The 7,292-nt window shown below is 39.2% G+C and overlaps 1 long non-coding RNA gene across 3 annotated transcripts in view; it reads left to right on the top strand.

Annotated features, from left to right (window-relative positions):
- The first annotated feature begins 205 nt into the window (after window positions 1-205).
- LOC136838522 (uncharacterized) overlaps window positions 206-7,292 on the top strand; it is a 142,514-nt gene continuing 135,427 nt past the window's right edge. The window contains exon 1 of one of the 3 annotated variants that reach the window (XR_010853019.1): window positions 206-368. This is a non-coding gene — a long non-coding RNA (uncharacterized lncRNA). The remainder of the gene's footprint in view (window positions 369-7,292) is intronic. The other 2 variants (XR_010853020.1, XR_010853018.1) reach the window with 2 other exon arrangements.

Here is a 7,292-nt window from a genome sequence, read left to right as displayed (position 1 = left end):
TTTACGGTATGTGTGTGTGTGCGTATACTGACTTGCTATTGGAATCTTATGTTCCTGAAATGTTATTTTAAATACATAGGCTATAAAATCTCAACAATATCGGTTTTCAATATTCACAGAAAAGGCTCTGCCGAGAGAGATCGTATAATAGAACGCAGCCGTCTGTAAAAGTTACGATATTATGATAAAAGATGGCGCGGATGCGCCATTGTTTACATGTGGTAGTAAACAATATGAGTGATGGATTGTTGTCGCACGTTGGCATTTACGTCCTGTGGATCGTCACTGTTGTGTATTGATTGCCATGACATTGTTGGAAGATAGTATCTTGTGTCATTGGTTGCCAACGAGATTAGGTCACATTCCAGGTAATCATGAATTATGCGTTGCAGTTTGTCCTAGAGGTGTCATAGCCTGACCTCTTGAATTCATTACCGTAGATGTTAGCGTAATTGTGGTTACCGTAGGTTTGCCCACAGACCTATTCTGTGTGGATTAATGTTCTGGTCTCTATCAGCGACATTGTTTTCCAAGTAATCATTATGATTTGGCCGTAAAATTTGATCTAATGCCTGTAGGCCTAGGTCTAAAAATAAGCTAGTTAGGCTAATTCAAGCTATGCAGAGTACAGGGTCAGGGTTACTGCAGGCCTAGGAAGCATTTCAGAGGGTATACGAGACTTACGTTAAACTAACCTAAACTTGGATGCCGTGCCTTGATTTTGGCCAGGGGGCTTCGCCCACGTGGGCCACTCAAGTGAATAGTGACCCTTTAGGCTAGGCCCTTCTGCATTTTACCCATGGCACGCTCTGTGACCAGATACAAGAATCATACGTTTTTCTGACTGGTAGGCCTAATCCCGTTCGTATGGAAATACAAACTCACCTTTTGTGTAAAAGTAACCTTGAGTAGTGAGCTGGAATTGGTTTCTAAAACAAAAGGTAGTTACTTGGTGGTAGGTAGTGAGTGAGGATAAAGCCTTACTCACCGTCTATTATGAAGCACTTTTACTTCAGCCATTATCGTTTATTGCGTGTAGCTATGTTTTTCCAGATTGCCTGTTGGAACTTATTTCGTTTTTCATGTGTATGGTGTTATGATTGCCTTATTAAATAGAGGCATCCAAGAATAATGAGTAAAGAAGGAATGAAGGACAAGGGCAAGCTTGTGGTTGCTTCATGGCTTAGTTATTGGCGATCCCCACAGGTACTGTTCTTTCTGTAAGGGTTGGACCTGCAGTCCAACCTTCCCTGCAAGGAGTGTTGAGCTGTCCACTTTGCAAAGGAAAAGGTTTGGGAATACGAGTAGGAGGGCCAAAAAGAACAACCATAGTTGTCAGGGGGAAATACTCCTCTTTTGATACCTCCAGGTCTTTTTGGTTCCTTCCTTCCCAACCCTGCCATACCTCCCCCTGCTCCTTCCCTGGCTCAGTTCATGGGGGGTTACATACAAGATGATAGGTGCGCAGCACAAACTGCACTCTACTGATTGATCAGGTACATTTGCTTGGCTTCTTTTCCTTGTCACCCTTTACCCCTACTCTGTTGGCTGCTCCCAGGGTGACAATGTCGTGGAGTGCTTGCGGGGGATGCAACCCTCCACGGTATTCTGGGAGTCGTTCTTTTGAAGCCTTCTTGGACCACTTACTCATGGCTAAGTGTTCTCTGACTTTGTCTTCTGTTGCTGTTCCACCTTTTAAGGACCTTATTGCTTTTTAAGCTCCCATTGCAGTTGCCATGCTTGTGACAAATACTTCTGCAGTATGAAACGCAGGCTATGCTCTGCTGACGTCGGCTGTCTATATACCTTAACAGTTCCTCGCAGGGTGAGCGGGTTCCGTTCTCAGCTACCACTCTGTTGGTCGCGAGTTCGGATCTCCAACCGGCCAGTGAAGAACAAGAGGAATTTGTTTCTGGTGATAGAAATTCATTTCTTGCTATAATGTGGTTCAGATTCCACAATAAGCTGTAGGTCCCGTTGCTAGGTAACCAATTGGTTCTTAGCCAAGTAAAAATAATGCTAATCCTTTGGGCCAGCCCTAGGAGAGCTGTTAATCAGCTCAGTGGTCTGGTTAAATTAAGATATACTTTTATATACCTTAACCAGTTCTCCTGCACCATTAAAAGAAAGTAAGACCCATGGTAGGAGTAAGGTGAAGGGCAGGTGTGCATGATTTGTTTAGTAATATATTTGTGCATCAAATAGTAGGCCGGACTGCAGCTATTATTATATTAATAATGTACATATTGTCTGAAAGTTAATTTGTACTTTGAGGAAAAAAGGATGCAAAAATTACAGATCAAGAATTAATCTCTTATTAAAATTATTATAAAAGCATAAGAACAAAAGTTAAAATTTCATGGCATTATCTTTAGGTTTTAAAGTTTTCATAGTAACAGGCAAATAAGGTAAAAAACCAAACACTGCTAGAAACTCCACTCCTCACACTTTATCATTCAGTAAATATTATTAGAAATTTCTAACACATTTCTAGGCTAAATCTATTACAGATATCAAAGTTTCCAAAAATCATAAAATGTCATAGATGCACAGGATTCTGATTGTAGACAGGACTTGCATGGTGATATAGCAGAAATGTGAATGTTTGTAATTTCCACGAAGAAGAAACAAAGAACAGTGCTTTAAGTGGGTTAATTCACATTACTGTATTTTTCTTCATCTCTATACCAGATGCACTATTGATAGTGGCATACAGTAAGAGCCAATAACTCCCCCCCCCAACTCTGGACAAATAACAATTTTGATATTTCTCTTTTTCTAAACTAATATTTTCCTGTAATATGAAGTGAAATATGATTGAGGCCCACACTCAGACATGTTGTGGGTTACATGTTGCCCATGTCCAAAGGTTCCCATGCATGAGTTGTATGTCATTGCTTAACTTTTGGTATGAAGTAATAACAAAATTTGTAATAAAATATTCTCAACCTAACCTATTACGCTGGTCCTACTCTACTTAACCCAACCCTAAATTTATGGCATTTTACTGCAGTTCAACCTCTTTGTGAGATAAGGGTTGTTGTATAGGTAAATCAAGATTTTGAAACAGAAATGAACATCAAACATCATACCCTTCAGAAAACTCATATTCCACCGGTTTTGGAATGAACTGTTGTTGAAAACTATTAAATAACTTGATGATAGTGGATGGCTATGTCATCCCTCAGCATTGTGGATGAAGAAATAGTAATAGTTGTTCCCACATATGACTACTGTAAAATATAACTATGAAAAAGTAAAGTAAGTATAGCTTATTTTACCAGACCACTGAGCTGATTAACAGCTCCATCAGGATTACATTTATTTTACGTGGAACCAATGGTTGCTTAGCAACGGGACCTACAACATTGTGGAATCTTGAACACATTATAGCGAGAAATTAATTTCTATCACCAGAAATAATGTTAACTCTTCATCATGACTCCGCCCATCGAATGACGGTCCGAAGCTCAACCAACTCGGCCAACAAAGGGCTTCATATAACTATGAAAACTGGAATAGAAGTGTTGTGATGGCACCACTTCATGAAAGGACACAGTATACAACAAAAGAATGTCCTAGAATAAATTAAGTGACACTGTACATGCAGAACTGTGCATTGATGGCGTGGCTTGCACAAAGTAGTATGGATACAGAGAGCAGTCACTCAACATTACACCACAGTTTAAATCACTGCCTTGTATGTTGGAGTATACTTCAGTGCAAACTGGAATCAATCATTAAACTGATCTGGTGGTAGTAGGGTGAATGGGGAAAACACCTCTTGCCTGCCATCACCAAGCACTTTTTATTTGGCTGCCATTGAGGATGTCTTTGTGCTCCTGCTGACTACCAAATTGTAACTTTTTTTCTTTTGGATTTTTTGGAATTTTTCAAGATTTGGGATGCTTAGGAAGAGTGAACACTAGATGTGAAGGACTTGTCAATAGATCCCCACTGATACTGTACCTTCTGTAAGGGTATCTTGTGCAGGCCTGATCTTCCTTGTGAAGAGTGCTGAGTTGATCTCCATTGCAGTGGAAAAGGTTCGGAACAAGGGAAGGAATGCTAAAAAGTGTTTGCTGGTATTGTCTTGAGGATATAACCCCCTTTGAAACCATTGAATAATTATAGTTCCCTCCCTCTCCTTTCCCCCATCCACAAACCTCTTCCTGATTCTTCCACATGTACACTGTTGACTAGGTTCAAGGGGATATGTGAGGGAAGGTGAGTCAGTAATATGCATTATCTTCTAGTGGTGAGTAAAGGTAGGTTAGTTGCTTTACCACCATTTACCCATAGAACTTTGACAGCTTCAGGGATGATGATTTTAGTTGCATACAGTACAGTACTTGTGGAAGATGTGTCCTCATACTATTCAGGGAAACCCATCTTTTGCTACATTTCATCCTCCTTATCCCCCATTATCCCATTGTCAGCTCTTTCTCTTCCAAAGCCTATTTTGTCCCCCCCTCTTCTTGCAAGAAGTAGTCCAAGAAGCCCTGTTATATTTGGTCCCACTGAACCTCAACTAAGCTCCTTGCCCTTTTAGGGTTAGAGCTATTGTTCACTCAGCTGTGGATTGGATGTGTACTGTAGACAGACTTGAAGTGGAGGTTCTTTAGCATGCTTGGTATCCTGAGTCTTCCCATGCCTTTCTGGACAGGACTTCCCATACTCCTGTGCTTCTAACAAGTACAGTCACTACCCAACTTACGAACAAGTTACGTTCCAGATGGCCATTCGTATCTTGAATTGTTCGTAAGTTGGTTTTTAATGTGTAGTGTATAGTTATTGTTGACAAATTATTGAACCTTAGTGAGATGTTCAACTTTGAAATACATGTTTGTCATGTTTACATTCCTGAGTTGAAATAAATGTATGTCATGTTGACATTCATGAGTTTACTTTGGAGTCATAGATTATATTATTTTCACTGTATTTTTAAATCATGCAGTATTATAAAGAATTACTTTGGATGTTAGAAAGGTAAAAAAAAAATTAAATTCAAGCAACTTTCAAAATTTAGTATTTTTTCCATGCTTTGAAAATTGTGAACATGGAGACAGTTTCGTAGGAGCAGCATCTGACATTGCAAATTTATCGAGTAAGCAATGCACACCACCATATATTGACGAAAATGCTTACTAAACATTTCCTGTTGGGAGAGCTAATACGGAAAACGGGAATTCATCAAAGAATGAGCGAAAGGGGATGATAGAATGAAGTAGGAATATTTTACGAATATGAACGAGTATTCTCGTGATTGTAAGAGGAATACATGGTAGTAAATCACGTGAATACTCAGGATAATCAGGGAAGGGCTTAAAGGAGCAGGTTCTTCCTTTTGCGGCAAAAATTCTCAATAGGCAGAGTGGGAGCGCTGAGCAAAATGTGAACTTCTGGATGGCAGAGCTTTCCAAAGCTTTAACTTGCGACATTGTCTGTTCGTATCTCTGAATGTTCGTAACATGAATGTTAGTAAGTGGGGTGGTGACTTTACATAGGGTAGTCATCACTGTTTTTGTTCAGTGCATGTACAATCTCCTGATTATACATGTACAAGTTAAGTATATCTTAGTTTAACCAGACCACTGAGCTGATTAACAGCTCTCCTAGGGCAGACTTCTCGGAGGATGGTCAGGAGTCCCTTCTCTAGGTGATCCTAAGGGATCTCTAAGAGTGCTCAGTCCTCTGTAGAAGGAACACCATTCTTGTTCCCCGTGGGGACAGAGCTCTGGGAAAAGTGGTCATTTTAGTTACAATTCCTTGTCCACGTCCATTTTGTGATTATTGGGAAAGAGAGGTTTTTTATTCAGTACTGACGCATCATTCTCTACTTCATTCCTCTATTTTTGTCTTTTAAGCGTTTTGTTGAATCTGAGTATTTTTCCACAGATGTTTTCTTTTGTTGTATTTTCTCCATGATTCTTATTTTATTTTCTTGAATACCTTGTCTTTCACTTTTTAACTCTGTAGGGATTGCACCTGGGTATATGTGCACATTAATGTGTGTGTGTGTGTGTGTGTGTGTGTGTGCTCGCGAACGGGCAGTTGAAGAGGGGACTCAGTCCTGCCTAGTTTCTATTATAGTAAAGTGAAATATTTATTTTATTGTCTTTAGGAAAATGAAATAAAAAATAAATAAAGCAGTATTCGAGTTACAGTAGGTGAAAGTTGATTCAGATGTCTGTAATGAAAAATCCACGTTAATAATACTGTAATTAGCTGTAGTGTAAGCTGCATCTCCTTAGCATATGAAAACCTCGCCTTAGAGGAGTTTTTATTAATTATTTTACAATAATATATTTTTCATATTTCTTTTTTCTCGTGTATTATGTTCTGCTCTCGTCTTAAGCATTTTTGGTGTGTGTGTGTTTGTGTGTGTAATTCTCGTTGCGCATCTAGGTAGTTCTTTTTATTTCTTGTGGTATGGTAGCAAGAACTACTAGGAAGTTTAGTGTGTTTTCCATAGTGATTATATATACATACATATATATATATATATATATATATATATATATATATATATATATATATATATATATATATATAGAGAGAGAGAGAGAGAGAGAGAGAGAGAGAGAGAGAGAGAGAGAGAGAGAGAGAGAGAGAGAGTGCACATGTACATAATAACACAATAGCCATAGTACATACACATAGACTTCAACTGCCAAGACTACTCCAAAGTTCACTTATGCAGTAAACTTTTTGTAAGAGGGTTAATGTCACATTAGAATAATGTTATAAATCAAAAGTAGAACATCGAAATGGAGTCCACAGACGTAAAGACTTGTTAAACAAAACCTTCAAGAAAACTTGATGGTTCTTCCTGCGGTTCCATATCTTCCGTGTTTGCCGAAACATTTTTTGCAATGGAGGTATGAAATCCCTCTCCCTTTCCCATTCTTAGCAAGGAAGCGATATGAAAACAATTCGACAAACAAACAAAGTAAGTATCCCGTAGGGGGTGTAGTTCCGTCAATAGTTCCTCATTTGAGGGGTGGGTATAGTTCTCAGCTAGCACGCAGCTGGCCCAGCGTTCGATTCCGTGACTGGCCAATGAAGAATTAGAGGAATTTATTTCTGGTTATAGAAATTCATTTCTCGCTATAATGCGGTTCGGATTCCACAATAAGCTGTAGGTCCCGTTGCTAGGTAACCAACTGGTTCTTAGCCACGTAAAATAAGTCTAATCCTTCGGGCCAGCCCTAGGAGAGCTGTTAATCAGCTCAGTGGTCTGGTTAAACTAAGGTATACTTAGTTCCGTCAATGCACCTCACTCGTGCACT

This window comes from Macrobrachium rosenbergii, chromosome 5 (genome assembly GCF_040412425.1).
Source record: "Macrobrachium rosenbergii isolate ZJJX-2024 chromosome 5, ASM4041242v1, whole genome shotgun sequence".
Classification (NCBI taxonomy): Eukaryota; Metazoa; Arthropoda; class Malacostraca; order Decapoda; family Palaemonidae; genus Macrobrachium; species Macrobrachium rosenbergii.
This window is presented reverse-complemented; position numbering and strand designations above follow the sequence as displayed.